Below are 18,524 nucleotides of genomic sequence, written 5' to 3' on the forward strand. Positions count from 1 at the left end.
GGAACTAAGAGTTGATGCCCTTCACCAAAATTACACATCACTTCTGCCACTGCCCATTATATGAAGGTAAAAGCAAAAACCCCTCCCCAAAAGTAAAACCCTCAACTGTGCTCCTTGGTGCTCAAACCAGCAGATTCGCTGGGCACCAATGCCCCATATTTTTACCACTCGTGTGTCGAAGCCTCCAGTTCCCCACCCCTCTGATAACTCCTACAACACAGTTCTGTGCTGCCTGTACAAAATCAGCGCACAATAAACTGAACGCTGGGAGGCAGCAGAAAATAGTTTGGTTTGGTTAGTCAACTTCCTAATCAATAACCACACTTAAAAACATTTGGTGCTTGCCACAAACCAGTCAAGCTGCTCCATAATTCAGCACTAGTATGCCACCGAGATCAGGAACCATTGTGCTAGGAACTGTACAAACAGAGCAAGAGACAGTTCCTGCCCCAAAGATCTTAACAGTCTGATGAGACAGGACAAAGGGTGGGATGAGAAACAGGAGCAGAGAGCCAAAGTTACTTGCCCATATCACACGACAGAGTAGTGATAAAGCTGGGAATAGAATCCCCATCTCCTGATTCCCAGCCCAGTGCACGCTATCCACTAGTCTATGTTGTCTCTCTACATTCCCTTCCCTCTATTTCACACAGGGCTGCCTGCAGGATTTAGAAAGGATTGGACAGAGAAACTGTCTCATTGCTGATGGCTGTGGACCATGTGGAAAGGCAGGAAGATGACTGCAAGAATGAGGGATGGAGAGTGAGCTCGGTGGTGTGTCTACTCCTTTGCACTTTGAGAGACACCCCGTTATAATAAGAATTGTTTGTCAATTGGGATGTTACATGAGGGCATTTTTTCAGACCTGTCACTGTTATGGTGCTTTACAGCACCCGTCTCTCTGTCTCTCTACAGCTGGCTGCACTGGGCTGTTACCCTGTGTACATGCCCCAGCTAAATCTTCTAGCAGGGCGTTAATATGGAGTGTAATTTGTGCGTTCGCACACATCTAGACAAATTGCACGAGGCACTCTGTACGCCCCAGAAAACACAATGCAGCAACCCTCCTTTACAAGGATCAGTCACAAATTTTGTTGTATTTGATTTTTAGCAGCAATATTTATACATTTCTCTCCCGGCCCTTTGAAGAAATTCCACTGTCCAATACATCTCACTGGAGCTGAAAGGGAGCGTCTCTATATCTCTCCTCAAATATACCTATTTTTAGATTTCAAATGCTGGCAGAGTGCCTGTGACCTTGTTAACCTGCTTTGCAGCAATCTCGGCTTCTCTTTAAGGGGATTTTGCCGTCAGGCAACCTTTGAAAGCTGCTCTCTTTTTGGTTTGCTTGTCGACTGAACCTTTCCTATTGCAATGGCTGCTGTTTCATTTTACAGTGAACTCAAGCTGCAGACACCTAAATCCAAGCAGCAACCCAGCCTCAATCACTCAATAAGCTTTACCAAAATCAGCTCCCGGACCCTACTCTTGAAACCTGATTGTTCCAAGGAAAAGGAAGCTGACAACCACGAACAAATGGAAATAGGGTATCGCCTTATAGACAACTTTGCTCAGGTTTCCTGTCCTTGGTACATGCAATAACTAAGTCAAAGCTTCAATACGCTGTAGAAAAGTAATTATCCACTAATACAAATCCTTGCTTCCCAACGGGGTAGCAGCTCCCAGCAGGAATGCAGCGCTCAGAGACTCTAATTACAGCAAAATGGGATGATGTGCAGGAACAGAGTAAACACAAGGAAACCCGACTACCCCAGGTACTTGGAAAGCTTTCCCTTTAATCCTAAAAATGGCTTCATCAGCTACGCCTCTGCCCAGCTCCACTCCTCAGTGGGCCCAGAGGTGTGTGGGTGCGTCAGAGTGCAGGGCATAGAGAGGAAAGCGCCGTGGCTGGAGAGCGTGTGAAGAGGAATGCCACTGGGAAAAGGCAGAGAAAGGGGAAGACAGCATTCGATCCTTCTGGGCTCTGCTCTCCTCTCAGCCTCCTGGGCTAACTCAAGCCAATGGTTTTTAGCATAGGCCTCTGTTTACATCTGCAATAACCAAAGCTACCAATGAACTGAATGCTGGGCAATCACATATCATCCCTTTCATCGGCTCCCCCTTCTCGGATTCGGGGCTCTCCAGAGAGCCCTCTTCTCGGGCTCGTGAATGAGACGAACCACGTAGAACCAGAGGCCGAGAGGGACGTAGGAGTGTGTGTGTGTGTGTGTGCGCGAGGGGGTGGGGTGGAGTGGGGTGGGGGCTGTAGAAACCCTGCATTGGTTAACCAGAACCTGAGCCCAAGGGGGGTGAGCATAAATGATGATCAGACCTGGCTGGGGAGAAGCACCGGGCAGTGGGCAGGAAAGCTGAGGAGAGCCAGGGGAGAAGCAGCTGGGAATTTCCTCTCTTGGGGGAAAGGCAGAGAGAAGCCTGCGCCTAAGGGGCATTTGAACTGAAGCTTGAGGGAAGCTGTGTTGGTGGTTCCTCAAGGGAATAGAGAGAGCAGGTCAGGCTCCTGCATGAGGCCTGGGGCGAGGGTCTGGGAGAAGCAGGGAGAGACTGAGCCCAGGAGCAAGGGGAGACCCTGAAGGGAGCCGAGCAGGGGTAGGACTCTCTGGTGGAAGGACCATGGGTGGAATGCTGCCGGGGACTGGCTCACAGAAGCCCTCAGGTGGGGGATATGGCTGGTAGAAAGACGGGGTCAATGGAGACAGCAGCAAGGACTCTGGCGGTGTAGACCATAGCTAGTCAGTAAAGGGTCTCTGGCTTTCCAGCATAGTGGGAGGGCCTGGTTCCCCTGCCCACCATGGGGGAATGTGGCATGAACTCTTCTGATATAAGGGACAAGGACTTTTGGAGGCCCTGGGATGAGAGGCTGTAAGGACCACAGGGCCCAGAGTCAGGAACAAAAACCTGATGGAAGGACTCCGGACTTTGTTACCCTGGAAGAAGTCGGATTAGAATGTGCGTTGGCTAAAAAGGTCGAGTCGCAACAAGAGACAGACTAATGCTGGCCCGCCACGAGCATCGGCAGGGGGCACCAGAGACGGAAGAGCTGCCACGCTCCACCCAGCCACGAGGGAGCACGCTTACGGTGAGTGCAACTCTTCCACTAGGAGGTCCATACTTTTAGAATTCATATACATTTAGTATGATTAGTACTGCAGTGGCCACACAGGAACCCTGTTACGGCCAATGCGCTAGGTGCTGCACAAACCCAGAACAAAAAGGTGGCCCCTGCCCCAAGGAGTTTACAATCTAGGCAAAAGCGAAGAGACAACAGATGGATACAGACAGAGGGAGGGAGTACAAAAAAACGTGGAGATGACACTGGTCAGCACGACTGGGTCTGGGCATATCAGTGGTGTAATGGCAAGCGAGTGTTTTACGGAGGATAAGCTTCGTCTTTGCTGATATCCGAACAGGTACATGGGCTGGTGCAGTAAATCGAGGATCAGCTCAGGCCAGTTCTAAACCAGTTGGATCGTAGGACTCAAAACTGAGCTTCCTGACTAGACGACATGGGGTGGAGAAGGGCCTGGGGATACTGAGAAACAACGCTGCTAATGAGAGCCAAGAGGAAAGTGTCTTAGAGACACTGAAAAGCATTAGGGACTTTTTTTAGCAGGAGAGTCATGGTATATTTAACCCCTTCTGTGCTGCACGATGTACAAGCTACAGCCTACAAACGTGGCTCCATCTAGCAGAGCTGGTCAAAAGATTTCAGGGTTCTTTCACCAACAAAGGCGGGGCGAGTGTAGGGTTTGGTGGGGAGGTTGGGACTAGCTTTACTCTGTCGTGCCAACAGAGTGGGCCGTTGGCAAAACCTTCCCATGCAAGACCCCCACATTCCTAGAAAGTCAAAGCAGGCGCAGGAGCGAACGGGTCAGTTTGTAACAGAGTAATACGCAAGGGAGCACAAGTCTTTGGGAACCCCTCTGTGGGCATCGGGGAGCCCATACGCTCGTACAACGAGGCAGGTTTACAGGGCTGGCTTGGTGGCCCCGTGCAATGCTCACGCCGATGCAAGACTCTTTCCAGACCTGTGTCACACTGTGCTGCACCTGGAGGGCAGAATATGATTATTTGCTTTTGTTAGGCAGCTCAGAAGAAACCCTTCAAGCCACCTGCGGAGGCAGCACTGACTCGCTCTCAGCGGAGCCCTGTTACAGTCCCACCCGGCGCAGAAGCATAATGGCCGCTGGGAGTGGCATGGGACATAAAGATAGGGGAAAATTTGGGGATGAAGAAGGCCTGGAAGAGGAAAAAACTGCACTAACCATGTCAGATCACATAGAGACAAACCAGATTCCCTTCTGTCCCCATCACATGGAATTTGGAAGGGTAGCGGTGGCATCTGGAATCACGTGGAGCAGGCTGCAATGTCGATCGGTGTACCTGGCTAGCCCCTGACGGGTGGGGGATCAGAGGGGAAAGGAGGGATCTTGCTTTGCAATGCAGCTGGAGCGTTAACTCCTCTCACAGCAATTGCCGGCACATATTTTCCAGGGTGTTTATGGATGTATTACACAGAGCTGGCAAAAGGCACAATATTAAGCAGTGCATAGAGACACTAGTGCAATTCATAGAGAGAGGCCACGCTACAGCACACAGAAGGAAGTTCAGCTAGCTAGCTGATGCCAGCAGTTGGAGTTGAAATACTTTGTCTCAAGAGCCTAGGAGAGGGAAGACTGTGGGTAAGAGACAGAGAGAGATAATTCTGAAAAGAGGAAGACTTGAACAAGGGAGATTTCCCAAGCAGACAGAATAAAACCTCCCTTAAAGGGGCCCTTGCTCATTTCTGACAAAGCTTCCCAAAGCCCAACATAACTAGCCTTGTCACAGCAGTGCTAGCTACCCAGGGGAGTGTCTGTAAAGCACCCCTTCTGCCTCTCATACCCTTGCTTTGCCATGGTCCCCTGGTCTCAGGGATGTCAGAATCTAGAATCAGAATTCACTGCTGAGGGCCCAGTTCTGCTGCCAGAAATTCTGAAGTGTGAAGAGGAGAAGGAGAGTGTGTGCATGTATGCGTGTCTCTGGAACAGATTTTCAGGAGTTAATGAATTTCGGTTTTGGTCTTCAAAAGTCCACACTAAAGGGTGCCCCTGCCCACAGCTCTGGGAGTAGAAAGTACATTTAAAACATAACAGCGTGGGACTTGGGCACGTAACTGTCTTTGCAAGGCACACATACAACTGCATGCTGAATTTGGGTGAGCTGTTACCACACATACATTTGCAAAGTGACTTAAGGGTGCAGCCAAGTGGCTAGTTAGATACATTTTGTATGAACAACTGCACATTCTGCATTGGTAGTCACAGCAACTGTGCACCTGAACTGGGACATCTGGGTCTGTATCTCAGTTTGGTCATCAGTAATAAAAGGGAATAAAGGGGTCATAGGTGGAAAATGTTTTTAATGAAGTCTGGGTGCAAACGGGACCTTGACACTGACCCCTCACCATTTTTAAAGCCTAGAGAGGGCAGGTCTTTACAATTTAAAAATTCAAAGTCGACTGCTACCACTGAGAGCCAAAGTTTTCCCTGGGATACAAATACAATGTGTGAGCTTCCCAAACAATGAACACCGATGCCACACGTGTGCGCATTCGTACCTCTAACACAGAAGCGTCTGGGGCATGGACAGAGACGTACAAAAGCCATGTTAATTTTAATTTCATCAGGAGATAAAATTGTACTTTTGAACAATACAGAGAAAAAAAAACTGTTTAGAAAAATTGTGTATTTTTTTTTTTAACTAAAAGCGGATAAATGAGAACAGAGTTCTGCCTTTCCATGGAGCGTTTTCCTGTAAATTCACACAGCAGACTACTGCTAAGTCAGGTGTCCGTTCGATGATCTGTTTGTCCTGTTTAACAGGATATAGCTACAAACACCGTTGGCAGGATGCAAATTTGCCTCCAAAGTCACCATCATTTTACAACACACTGATGTTTTGATGCACTGAAACATCACTCTGCGAGGCATCAGTGCAGTCATGACATCAGTTTGTCCCAGAGAAAATGACAAAGGTGGTAACTGTAGACTGAAATAAACTTAATATGGCACCCACACACCCTCCATCTATATTTTATGGCTTGGGGTAGACTCCTAGATTGGCACCAAAGAGCACACAGTTGCTATCTACGACGTTCGCAATCCTGGATCAACAGAGACTAACAATCAGTCTACCAAGTTAAGTAGGAAGGGAGAAACTACACTTAGAATAGAAGTGGATTGAAGTATCACCTTAGGGTGTCACATGAACAGAGAGAGTGTGAGAACTTAGGGGGTTACCAAGAGGAAACTGAGAGGTGGCCGAGCTGAAAAGTTTTGGGCTGATTTTATCTGCCAGGCAGGATTTCACATGGGGACAGGCCATACGAGGTGTTATCACATGGGAAATCTCTAATAAAGTGATATTTTAAGAGCGAGTCCTGCACATTCCAGGCTCCTGCAGTATTGCACGAGACAAGAGAGCGCACTTAATTCTAAACGATCTAGAGGAGGGAATGGGTGCTTCCAAAGAGCAGTCATGAGATCAAACAGCCCTTCTCCCCTCCCCAGGTTGTTGGTTCAAACCTCAGCCCCAAGTTGAGTTCTGAGCACAAGTCATTACAAGTGTTAGCTGCCCAGTGCTCTATCTGAAATAAGCTTGATAGCTTTGGAGGCACCAAGGTTTGGATGGGCACAGAGAGTGATTTGCACCCTCCTTGTTGCTAGTGGTGGTTAGGTCTGATTCTCAGTCTCTTTGTGTAAAGCAGCTGGGAAATTGGCTTCTTGAGGTCTGCTCCTTTAAATCTCAGCGATCCAGAGCCACCTCCCAACACAGTCATGACATAAGAACAGCCATATTGGGTCAGACCAAAGGTCCATCCAGCCCCATACCCTGTCTTCCAACAGTGGCCAATGCCAGGGGGCCCACAGGGAACAGAACAGGGAATCATCAAGTGATCCATCCCCTGTCACCCATTCCCAGCTCCTGGCAAACAGAGGGACACCATCCCTGCCCATCCTGGCTAATAGCCACTGATAGACCTATCCTCTATGACAGTGGTTCTCAACATATTACACATTGTGGGCCACACATGTGGCCCACAATGTGTAACTTGGGCTGCAGGGGCCGGGTGGCAGGGCAGTGGCAGGCCAGACCCCTCCCCTGGACCTCTGCCATGTGGGCTTCCATCCCTAGACCCCAGAGGGCGGCTGGCTGCCTCGACACCAGCTGGGAACCTATGACACTGGGCATACCTGTAGCCTTAACACACATGCTAAAGGAGCACTGCTGCTCCATGAATGTATCTGATTCTTTTTCAGCCCGTTATAATCTTGGCCTTCACAACGTTCTCTCATAAAGAGTTCCACAGCTTGACAGTGCGTTGTGTGAAGAAATACTTCCTTTGGTTTGTTTTAAACCTGCTGCCTAGTAATTTCATTTGGTGACCCCCCTAGTTCTTGTGTGTTGTGAGCAGTAAATAACACTTCCTTATTTACTTTCTCCACACCCGTCATGATTTTATAGACCTCTATCATATCCCCCCTTAGCCATCTCTTTCAGAAGCTGAAAAGTCTCAGTCTTATTAAACAAGACACACACACATATCACATACAGCTAAGAACAAGACAGCAGGCCTGTTACTGCCCTAAATTATGTTAGCTGGGGTGGGCAGCTGCAAAGAGGACGTAAAGCTACCTTCCCCTGCTCCTCTCTGATCCTGTGCTGAGCACAGCTCGCCCAGACCAGAGAATCTGGCGGGTGTTTTGAATCAATTGAGCAAAGCAGCAAAGGAGACGCCTGTACCACTGCTGTACCTGTTCTGTGGATGGAAGCCTTCAATCTAGCCATTCTGAGTGCCCCTCCAGCAGCAGCACAGCTATAGTTCTTGATACAGCATCTCAGTTTACGTGAAGCATTTAAACAGACGTGCAGATCTGAAGAAAGGAATAAAAAACTGAGTACCTCCTCTAACAGGAAAGGGAGTGGCAAGGGAAGTGGCAGAATCAAATGAAGAGTTCAGACCTTTTTTGGGAAAGCACCATCAATGAGTTCTCCTCTCCGGTGAGCCTTCCTGTGCAGAGTGAAAGCTGACTGGCCCGTCCCTGGATTGCTCCCATCTGTGTTGACGTGGTCCAGGAAACTCAGAGCTTGTGTTTCTTATGTTTACTAGACAAATGTTTTACTGGGGAGTGGAAAGATATATACCCCGATGGAATTACTGCCTGAGTTTTCGCTTTTCCTAGGAAGGATGATGGTAAAAAAACAGCACTGATCAAAATCGAGGACAGGAATGGTGCAAAACTTACTTCACTAGCATCTCACCATCATCTCTTCTTCCCACTTCAAGCGCCTCAGAAGGCTGAGGGTTGTGCTCCCATGTCTGACACAGACTGTCACTGCATAGCCAGCTATGGGCATAGTTACAAAGACAGATACTCTGAGATAAGAACATCCTGTGATGCACAAGCAACTTCCCAAGAGTTTCTGCCATTTATGCTAAAAGCAACGTGTTATGCCTGAGAGCTTAACACCCCCAACAACTGGAAACCAAGATCGAGAAGTTGCCCCCACCTGATCTGACCCACAGACTCACAAGTTTAGTGCTTGCTGGAAATACCTGGAACGTTCTGGCATTCCTGCTGGTAAAATGGATTTACTACAGCAAAACAGCTGCTGAGGATGCACCAGTATTAATAGGGTTAATGATATGCTGATTTTCCTCTCCTGGAATGGGCATTATTGAATGATCAGCACAGGCCTCTGGTTGTCACATGGCCACTTTTCCAGTAACAAGCCAGGGTAACTTGTAAGAGCCAAATTTTCAGCCTGAACATACCTTATACATCACTTATACCTTGCCTGTCCCTTCCACAAGTAGCACACCTAACAGCTAGGCGTGCGATACTGCTTCTAACCTTCTGTCACTCTAAGCTGCAGTCATGAATCAAGGGTCTCTCACGTAAAGCACCCGTTACCAACAAGAGTGAAAGAACTTTGTAACTCAGCACTCAGATCAGTATGGGATGAATCAGAAAGTGACGGCCCTTTGCGTAGGCTGAGAACAAATTGTTCCCTGTGGATAACCGAGGAGGCGCCATTCCCGCTTTACACACAAAGTAAGGTGGGTTCTTTTGGGTTTTCTGGCACAGACTGACTCACAAAGTAAAACACAATCAGAAATGCAACCTCAGTTTCCTTTTTTCAATGAAATGCTCCATGCATTGTCACCAGCTGAGAGCTCTGCACCCAGAGTGTTAACCCAAGCAGAGTGAAAACAGATTTGAGATTGCCACGCCTGGGCTTCACTACTCTGCTGATGTCACCAATTCCAGAGGGGGAGGCATACCCAGAGGGAGATCCTCAAATGCCAGCCCCAACCAAACCCCATTTTTCAGTTAATACTGGGAAGAAGCAATCCCACAGCACAACGGGCAAAAACGGGATTCAAATTAAAGTGAATGACAGAGAGGCTTGTGAGCAGGAGAGCACATGGGACATGGTATATCTAAAGCTTTTCTGGAGTAGGGGCCCCTGAGCGATGAGATTAACAGGGTGGGAGTGTGCTGGGGAGTAGTGTCCTGATCTGAATAGCCAAAGGAAAAACTGGGCTGATTCTTCAGCTCTCTAGGTGCCCATGCTTGGAGAGCACCTGCCGCAGCTGAAGCACCACTGGGTTATCAGTCAAGTGCAAGGCCTAACACCAGCTGTTTTCTTCAGCTTCAAAAGGGGGCGAGGGAGCACAAAGGCCAGTTATCTCCCCTCTACTCCATGACACACCCATGCACTTAAGACCCAAACCAGCTTGACAGCAGCCATCCCACAGCTCTGCCCAGGCAAGCTGTTCAGACAGAGGGTTCCTTTTGCAAAGTCATTCTCTTTCACTGCACCGGAAAACCAGGGGTTCCCCTTTTCAGTGTGACAGCTTTCCGGTTAGGCCCACCCGATTCTCGCATTTGCCAAGAAGGCACCTCCCTTCCCAAGGCCATAAAGTGCCGCACCCATCCCCTAGGAGGGCACTGCCTGTCCTTGCCCCTTAAGTATGGAGATTGTACCAGCACAGCTACGTCGCCGTGGTTATGCTGGCTTAACTCCATCATGGAGACGCAACGTACATAGAAGGGGTTTTCTGTCAGTGTCGAAACTTTACCTCCCTGGGCAACGGTAGCTTGGTTGTCAGAAGCATTCGTCCATCAACCTATCTGTGTCTACAAGGAGGGTTAGGTCTGAAGAGTGACACTGGTTAGGGGGTGGTTTTTCTCCATCCCTGACCGATGTAGCTATGTCGGCCTACAATGTTTTAAGCGTAGGCCAGCCCTAAGAGAGAAGCAGGACACTCCTGAACTAGCTGGTGTGGGGCAGAAGAGGAGGGAACTGAGACTTTGGCCAGACAACTGAATTCCCCAGCCCGTCACACAGACCACATGGTGTAAAACACAGGAATAATGGATGAGACACAACCCAGGGGAGTGGAGCTCCAGAGAATGTGCCTGGAAAGTTGTAACAGTGGCTCCCTCAATTCAAGCCAGCAGAGACCCGCTTCATACATCACCAACCGCTGTTTACACAGGGGAGGGACCAGATGAACCACTGTCCCCCTGCCACCTCCAGAGGAAAGCAGCAGTGTTTAAAGAAGGACTTCTCCTAGAGGACACCTATTTTTTTGCCGGTGTATCATAAGCATGAATCTCATTGCCTTTCATGTGGGTTTCCAGGACTTCCCTGGCTGTTTCTGCTAAACATCAGAACATCCATTTAAAGCAGTGGTTTTCAAACTTTTTTTCTGGTGACCCATTGAAGAAAACTGCTGATGCCCACGACCCAGTGGAGCTGGGGATGAGGGGTTCAGGGTGTGGGAGGGGGCTCTGCGCTGGGACAGGAGTGTGGGAAGGGGTCAGGGCTCTGGGTGTGGACTCTGGGGTGGTGCTGGGGCTGAGGGGTTGCGGTGCAGGAAGGGGCTCAGGTTTGGGGCAGAGGATTGAGGTGCGGGTTTGGGGCTTACCTCCGACGGCTCCCGGTCAGCGGTGCAGCTGGGGTGCAGAGGCAGGCTTCCTGCCTCTCCTGGCACTGCGGACCGCACTGTGCCTTGGAAGTCGCCAGCAGGTCTGGCTCCTAGGCAGAGGAGCGCAAGCAGCTCTGCGCAGCTCTCGCCCGCAGGCACTGCCACCAACTATCCCAGACTATTATCTCTGCCACCAGGATCCATGCAGGACATCCCCTCTCCTTATCACCCATTACAGCCCAATCTGAAGTCTAGTTCTAACCCCATCTGAAGTCAGTTACTACACTAAAGCAACTGAAGCTGTATTGTTCTATAACCTTCTTCAGTCTTGGTGTGTCATGACCTTTTACAGAGCTAGGCCTGAGGTCAACACCAGACTCACTGCAGGATGCAGGAGAAGTTGAAATTACATGCGTGGGTGAGAGACTCTGATTCAAAAAGCTGACACCTTCAGTGCTAACAAAGGAAACACCATAAGCGGCAAACAGCTGGACAGTCAGACTTCACAAGTTCACACTGTGGCAATCCACAAACCCTTGCATTCACATGAAAGAAACAGCAACTCACAACAGTTCCAAGGACTGACACATTGAAGATCCCGGACAACCACTCTGCAATGCTTTTAGTTTTACATTGTGCACCTCGTGCTCTTGCCAAGTGCGTTTTGAACACATACTAACAGAGGAGGGAGAAAAAAAACATCACACTGACAAAATGCCCACGCCACTAGCAGATTCGTCCTCCGCCCTCCCGGCAGCAAAACAAAACAAAACAAAACAAAAAGAACCTTCCTCTTTTACCCTCTGGCCCGGAGGAAGAGCTGTACGAATAGCCTTCTCAAGGTGCCTGGACCATCAACAAATCTGCACTCTTTTAGATCAAGTCAGGGGAAATTCTGGAACAGAGGTTCTTCCCCCACAGCATGTGGGGCCGGTACATGAGGGGAATCACCAGTTTCTATAGCAACCCGGACCCAGTTTAGACCTTTATAAAGCAAAGTCAGCTTCTTGAATTTCACCCAGAACTGAGCGGGAAGTCCTTGTAGATTACAAAGCACCGGTGTATTATGCTCCGCCATTAAACTGCTATGTAAGCTGGGCAGCTGCAGTCTATATATTTTTAGACACAACAAATCCTGCATCTTGGCAGGGGGTTAGACTAGCTAGATGCCCCTTGCGGTCCTGTCTAACCCTATGAGTCGATGATACTGGCTGATGTTTTTGAACGAGACTGACATGCGGTCCCCAAGCAGAGCGCATTCCTGCAATCCGGGGCTCTCAATCCAAGGATCTCAGTGCACTTTGCTAAAGGGGCTGGTAGCGTCCCCTGCACACAGATTGGGCAGCAAAGACTCAGACATTAAGTGACATGCCCCAAGTCACACAAGTTAGCAGCAGGGTTTCCCCAAGACCTCTCTACTGACCACTGAACGGCCTCCCACGCAGAATTTCCACGACTTTCAGCTACGCTCTTCACACCAATTTGCACTGTACAATAAAGGGTGTGTGTGTGTGGGGGGGGGGGGGGTGTTATGCCATACCCTAGGGAGAAGAGTTCTCAACACTCCAGTCAAAATGCCTGTTTGCTTACTTGCTAACTTGTGGCATCAGGTAACATAACCAGGCTCTGAGACATTTCTGCACCCTGTGTGCACTCAGGGCAGCTTGATTAAGTTCCCTCACCCTGTCCCTATAGACAGGAAAATGCTGCATTTGCTCTTCAGATCAGTCCCACGTGCTCTTGCCGTTTGCACAGGAACTGTCCCTCTCCTCCGATCCTCTCGCAGCAGTCAGATTACCTGGAGCTGAGCAATACAGGAAAGGCCCATCTTCCAGGCACTCAGAGAGTGGTCCCACAGTGAAACGAACGGAGTGGGCAGAAGGTCGCTGGACTCGGCCCTAGGTTATTTTGTAACACTACACTGGGACTGGACTTGATGCTTTAAAGACAGAGAAGCCACAGCGCTTGGAAACTGAGTGAGTCAATTTAAGGGAGGGGGAGGAGAAAGAAATCCCATATGATGACAAAATTCATGCTGGTGAAGCCCGTTTGCTGTGGGACAGGGTGCAGCAGTTAGAACACTCCAGGCTCTAGAGCACTGGTTCTCAACCCGGGGCCCATGGCCACGTGCGGCCCATATGATATCCTCAGAGACAGACAGGTAGAAGAGCTATTGTGCGGCCCACAAAACACACAGGTAGCTGCAAACAACGTTTAGAGAACTTGACCTATGAGAACCACTGCTCCAGAGAGACTCCCAAAGCCGCTCTCTGAAACACCTGGCATGTCTCAGCGCAGCCAACAGTGCTCTGCCTACTCAGACGACGGCACCCCGCACCGCGACGGCTGTCTCACAGCCTCAGCACCCTGCACTTGCTACCTGGCAGCGGTACAGGAAGTTGTACGAGCTATTATTAGGATTGGTATTTTTCTTCAGCAATCTAATTTAAAAAAGAATAGAAGGTGGGGCTTGAAAACATACCAGACACTTACAGGCCAGCCCGCAGGAGAGAAACCCAGCGTGCTGCACCTTCTTGGCTGCTTCGGGCAACGGTGCTGCCTTTGGGTCGCGCTGTTCTCCTCCAATCCTTAGCGGACAGGAACTCCAACTAACGGCACAGAATAGGAACCCATCATTGCCACGCTGCTGTCATGCAAGGGGTCCCCAACTAATACCCAAACCCGTCCAAGGGCCAGGCTCTGATCTTCAAAGCCCACCACGAACAGGGACCATGCTACTCAAGGGGCTGCCTTTCCCTACACAGCCATGACAGCCGTGCACCTCAGGAATAGTAGTTTGTCAGTGATCCATGCAAGCCCCCATCTACCATTCTGCCCCCAGCCCCGTGAAGCGTCACTCAAGTTTCTGACCCTTAGTGATCATGTAAACTCTCCGAGCCTCCACCTCCCCTCATTTCTTAGCGGGGAGTAATGCATCCCTACCTCACAAGTTGAGTGGTGAAGCCTAATTCCTTTTGAGGTGCTTTGAGATCACCATATGACCAATCCTATTGGAGTGCAAAGCAGTATTGTTAATTTCCCCTCTGCATTTCATCACTCTTATAAATTCAGTTTCCAGCAACAAATGCAAATGAGTCTGTGCAGCTGGTGGGAGAGGAGAGAGAGTTTTATAGGACCTTTTTACCATCCAACAATTGCGCTGGCATCCCAGAACACAAACGAAAAGGCAGACACTTATTTTAAACTCGGGGTTGGACGGAGGCCTAGGCCTTAACCAGAAAAGAAGGAGAGGACCAAGTTATTTCCAGTCATTGCTGGTGATAAAGAATGGGTGTTATTTCCCACTGTACCTCCAGCCTCTCTTGCTGCCCCCTCTTTTCACCTAACGACCCAGGCACTGGGCAGAGCTTGCTTTAGGGGAAGGGGGAGCCAAGGAGGTCAATCCTACCCAAAATGGGCATGTGGCATCAGAGCTGAGCCAACAATGGAACATGTTTCCCCATGACTATTCACTCATATCCAAGAGTAAATTTTGATTGGGCCAAGACTCTAAAGCCCTTTCACTTTCTCATCAGCAGTAGAGCTTTCTCAGCGGTGAACACTTTGTTAAATGCAATTTAAGCAAGAATACTGGTCAAAACTACGTAACTAATCAACACAACAGGGACTGCAAACATCCAGAGGAGAGCAACAAACATAGTACAAGGTTTAGAGAACCTGACCTATGAGAAGAAGGCATGTTCCATCTTGAGAAAAGACGACTGAGTAGGTACCTGTTAATAGTCTTCAAATCTGTTAAGGACTGTTATATAGAGGATGCTGATGCAACTGTTCTCCATGGTCACTAAAGGTAGGACAAGAAGTAATGGGCTTAATCTACAGCAAAGGAGATTTAGGTTAGATATTAGGAAAAACTTTCTAACTACAAGGGTAGTTACACGCTGGAATTGGCTTCCAAGGGAGACACGGAGGTTTATAAGAACAGGATGGCAGACACCTGTCAGGGATGGTCTAGGTTTACTTGATCCTGCCTCAGTGCAGGAGCTGGACATGATGACCTCACAAGGTCCCTTCCAGCCCTACATTTCTGTGTTTCACAACAGACTGTCCATAAGTGACCTGCAGACTGTGAATCTGAATAACATAAAGCCCCAAAATGTTCAAGAATTCAGACATCCCTTTGTGAACAGAAATAAACAGGCAGAAGTCTCAATTTTCCACCACACCAAGCACTGTCATATAAGCCTGTGCAAAGGGACATAAAACACTACCAGATCAGGATTCTCCACCACAGGCACCTGCTTTGCACAGGTTTAAGCAACTAACCAAATTGCAAGGCAGTAGAGATTGATGCTCAGCAGTCTGTCCAAGAGGGTTCATGTTGCAAGTTATTTGTTCCCCTCCCTTCCACCTGTCTAAACACCTTCCTGGCTTGTTAGTTCACCTAGAAAGCCAAGACATTTCCTACTTGTTCATGATTCTAGCCAGGTGACTGAGTTTGCAGTATTCTGCCCTGGCTGAAGCAGGTAGTGACCTTTTGAACCTTCAGTGACCATCCCCTCATTAGCCCTAGTCATTCCCCGGACCTGGCAGCATGACTCACAGCTCCACTTCTTCAGTGGCTGCCATCTCTACATCAGATTTTCAATTTGCAGTACAGATTTCTCCCCGGGTTTAGCTCTTACTGACATGTGTTCCTGCTCATTGTTGGATCAAGGCTTCAGCACAATGGATGGCAGCAGGGAACATCATGGGCCGGGGCAACCTGCAGGACTCAACTGCAGACTCATCCCGTGAGTAGGCAGCTGTAAGAACTGCTGCAGGCCTCTTCCTCAGCACAAAAACCACAGGGATGGCTGGATCCGGGAGGAGTATGAACCCAGAGGCTCGGCAACCAGATCTGTGTTAAAACCAACAAAACCTATGGAGGGGAGAGAAAAACACATGGGCTCCCTGGGGTTGGGTGTACAACTGCTGCCGGTCTACCTGCCTGCTGGAAAACCAGCCCTCTCCTTTGCGCTGGTAGCAGACAGATCCCAGCAGGGCTGTTAAAAGCTCTTCTCTTCCTACCTAGGTGTCTCTTTATCAATGATGTAGCTCAACAGCCAATTACAGGATTTTAAACAGGAGAGAGAAATGCTTCCTCCTTCCAGCTGTTCACCATTTGGAACCCTCATCCCGTGGGGGGCGGGGAGGGGGGAGCGCTCTATCATCGAATCGATCTTTCCCAACCCAAATGTCTACGTTGGTTTGCTGATAACGATCAGATTGCTACAGGGATCCCAGCCATTTTCACTGGCTGGATTTGTAGAGGGCATATGGCTGTGGGAACAGTCCAACACACTAACCCTAACCTGGCCTCTGTTAACCCTTCGCTAGCACAGTCTCTGTGTGAGGATAGTACAGAATGACAACTTTCTTCCATATGCTCATAGCTCCACCATGCAGAGTGCTGCAAAGCAGATATACCTACCAGGGGGGCTTTACCCCAGATCCCACACTAGGCTAAAACCTTGGAACCGATTTGCACAGCTTGTGTTCTGATGGGAGGGCAAAACCCATCTCTCACCCTCATCTGTAGCAACTTTGCCAGAGATTCCACCTACGCTGATTGAAAGCACAGGATAATGAAGTATATGTCAAACCACGTGAGTGGGCAGATTCTCAGCTAGTGTAAATTGCCACAGCTCAATTGACTTGAACAGTACAGTGACAATCTACCGCAGCTGAGGAGGTGCCCCAAATATATTTTGTATCCACTGGCGTGGTGGGAATTTAGTAGCATATTTTACTCATCCCCCTTTGAACTCCTTCAGAATAAAAAGAAACAGAATTGGCTGCAGTCTGCTCATCAGCAACTTATAAAAACAGCTTGTGAAGTATCAGCATGCAACTGTACCTCTGTATGAACAACACTCGGGGGGGAGGGGGGGGGCGAGGAACAAGTTGTAATCGACTGCCTTGTCCTAAATCTGTCCACAGCCATACAGGGTTATATAAAATGCAAAGTATCTGAGCCCTTTTTAGCTACAGTAGCAACAGAACAGAAGCACCAAACTTCTCAGGGTAGCAGGCTGCAAAAGGCAATGGCTATCTTTAAAATCTAGCAGAATCTTGTAAGGGGTGAAAAGCTACATGTGTGCCTAACATCCTGCAAAACTGCTTCAGCTGGGGTAGCAAATTTCAGAGCGATCCTGTCCCCTGAACCAGCAAAGGCTGATCAAACAAGAGGAGGCGTACAGAACTTCCAAATTAAAAGATCTGTCTTAGCTGAAAGGTCTCAGCCATAAACATGTCTCAGCACTGCGGAATTTGTTTTCCTCTAGGGACCTGTTGGGTTTCCTCGGAAGCTGTGAAATTCTACGGGATACCCACATATTAGGTTATATACACCTCTACTCCGCTATAACGTGACGTGCTATAACACGGGTCCGTGTATAGCGCGGTAGCAGTGGGGCTCCGGCTGCTGTGGAGAGCCACAGGCCCTTTAAATCCCGCTGGAGCCCTGCCGCTGCTACCCCGGGGCTGCAGCAGCAGGGCTCCACCAGCAATTTAAAGGGCCTGGGGCTCCCCGCAGAGGCTGGAGCCCAGAGCTCTTTAAATCACTGCCAGAGTCCTACCGCCCCTACCCTGATATAACAGGGTTTCAGCTATAACGCGGTAGGGATTTTTGGCTCCCCACGACCGTGTTATAGTGGGGTAGAGCTGTATTTATTAACTGCACAGGGTCCCCAAAGGTATTTTGATCCCTCTGCATAACACTATCCAGAAAGCTGTGACATCCCTAGAGTTTGATGAGCTCCAGCCAACTCAGGGCACAGATGTGAAGTTAAAACAGTGTCCCAAAGAAGTAGTTTATGTTATAAATTCACTTCCCTACACATATCTACTGGTAATCTCATGAGGGAGTTGCAGTTTGTTAAGCGTTCATTAGAAAAACATGCACTGCAGTCTAACGATGCAATCCATACATGGCTGTTACGGTGCCTTGCCATAGCCTTACGCTTCCATAAAAACATAAGAAATTATTAAGTAGAATAAAAGCAGCACACAAAATAACCAATCCTAACTGAAAATTTTAAAAGACCAGTAGTGGAAGTTAAAGAGCATATGTATTGGAGGATTAATACCACTATGATACACAGGCAGCTATTAAACAATAGTTGATGCTCCATAAAAGATGTCTAACAATCAATAATTATTTGTTCTGCATCTGCTTACACCTGAATCGAAGGAATACTTGAACTCTCTTTCAAAGGCATGGCACCATTTACCCCCACAGTGGTCCACAGAAAGAGAGAGCAAGGAGAAAAACTGAAAAACAGGATGCCCAAGATAAATGTGGATCCAGTTAGAAGAAAGCTAGTAAAAGCTAAAGCAACATGCAAGCTAGCACAAATAACCCTGCTCCTTCAAATCACTCCATCCCCCAAGAGAGGCTGAACTTGTCTTTTAGCTCAGACAGTACAGGTGCAGGCTTTGAGACCCAGAGAAGTTGTATACTGTCATTGAACTGCACTTCCTATTTCACCTCAGGGTTTTACTTCAATCCAGGAATGATCAA

The 18,524-nt window shown here is 48.7% G+C and overlaps 1 protein-coding gene across 1 annotated transcript in view; it reads right to left on the bottom strand.

Moving 5' to 3' along the window:
• The window catches only part of RGS19 (regulator of G protein signaling 19), a 30,291-nt gene extending 19,101 nt beyond the window's left edge, over nucleotides 1–11,190 (bottom strand). The window contains exons 1-3 of the mRNA XM_030533189.1: nucleotides 11,000–11,190; nucleotides 8,023–8,239; nucleotides 7,815–7,934 (exon numbers count right to left, since the gene is read on the bottom strand). The gene's annotated coding sequence lies outside the window, so the exon portion shown is untranslated. The remainder of the gene's footprint in view (nucleotides 1–7,814; nucleotides 7,935–8,022; nucleotides 8,240–10,999) is intronic.
• Between the last annotated feature and the right edge of the window lie 7,334 nt (nucleotides 11,191–18,524).

The sequence above is a fragment of the Gopherus evgoodei genome, chromosome 14 (assembly GCF_007399415.2).
Source record: "Gopherus evgoodei ecotype Sinaloan lineage chromosome 14, rGopEvg1_v1.p, whole genome shotgun sequence".
Lineage (NCBI taxonomy): Eukaryota > Metazoa > Chordata > Testudines > Testudinidae > Gopherus > Gopherus evgoodei.